At 47.9% G+C, this 908-nt stretch overlaps 1 protein-coding gene across 1 annotated transcript in view; it reads left to right on the forward strand.

Annotated features, from left to right (window-relative positions):
* Positions 1-652: 652 nt before the first annotated feature.
* Positions 653-908, forward strand: part of BTBD9 (BTB domain containing 9) — a gene marked incomplete in the record, with an annotated part of 110,772 nt that continues 110,516 nt past the window's right edge. Inside the window, 1 exon segment of the mRNA XM_072410005.1 lies at positions 653-681.

Raw genomic sequence — 908 nt, forward strand, 5'->3', positions numbered from 1 at the left:
GAAGAGAAGTGGTACTGTGCAGAGTCCATACATAGAGAATAAGAACAGATACCGAGAATTACACCCAGGGTACTGTGTAGGGCAATGGTGGAGGCCCAATTACTAAGACAAGAGAGGAAGGTGTTCTGATAGGGTGACTGTCTCTCATGTGACCAGAGAACGGTTGGTACCACTGCCACAATGGGGGGTAAAGTAAAAGCCCCCCCCCCTCCCAAACTAGTAAAAGTGGTGATATTTGTATTCATATTTGAAGTATACTGTAACGGAGATCCAACATTTTATAATAAAAAATAATAATACAATAATTCAAACTCTTTGAGTGACATTCCAGGGTCCACTCTCTTTTCTCCTTCAGGTCCCTCAGCCCAGGGAATTTGACAGGAGACAATTCACCAATCAGAAAACTAACAGCAATCAGCTGAGTGATAATGTATCCGGCCATTATTTTGAAGACAACGGGCGGAGACAAAAACACAGGATTACCTTGGCCTCTACTAAATAACAGCCGCCATCTTGGATAAGGGAAAAACTTTGTCACTCAGTCAGCCCCTCCTGCACGGAGGTATTGCCCAAACTCAACATGGAGGTTTTCGTGCTAAGGCGTACAGGCGTGATGACGTATGTAGTGCGTTGGGTGGGCGGGGCTGAGTGAGGCGCAGGAAGAAGCTGTCAGTGGTGTTGGTGAGTGAATCTGGGATGTGATATTTGTCGGTGTGTCGGTGTCCGTCCGCCCGGGGAGCCTCAGGGCGCGCCTGCCAGTCCACCCGTCACTCGGACCCTCTGTGTTTCCTGTTCTATCATCACACCCCCTCGCAGCATTTACTGGATCAGTGTTCTCTGTACAGCACTGCGGTATATGTCAGAGCTATATAAATGTATAATAATAGTGTGTGACTGGGGGGGGGGAC

Source organism: Pyxicephalus adspersus, chromosome 4, assembly GCF_032062135.1.
Source record: "Pyxicephalus adspersus chromosome 4, UCB_Pads_2.0, whole genome shotgun sequence".
Taxonomy (NCBI): domain Eukaryota; kingdom Metazoa; phylum Chordata; class Amphibia; order Anura; family Pyxicephalidae; genus Pyxicephalus; species Pyxicephalus adspersus.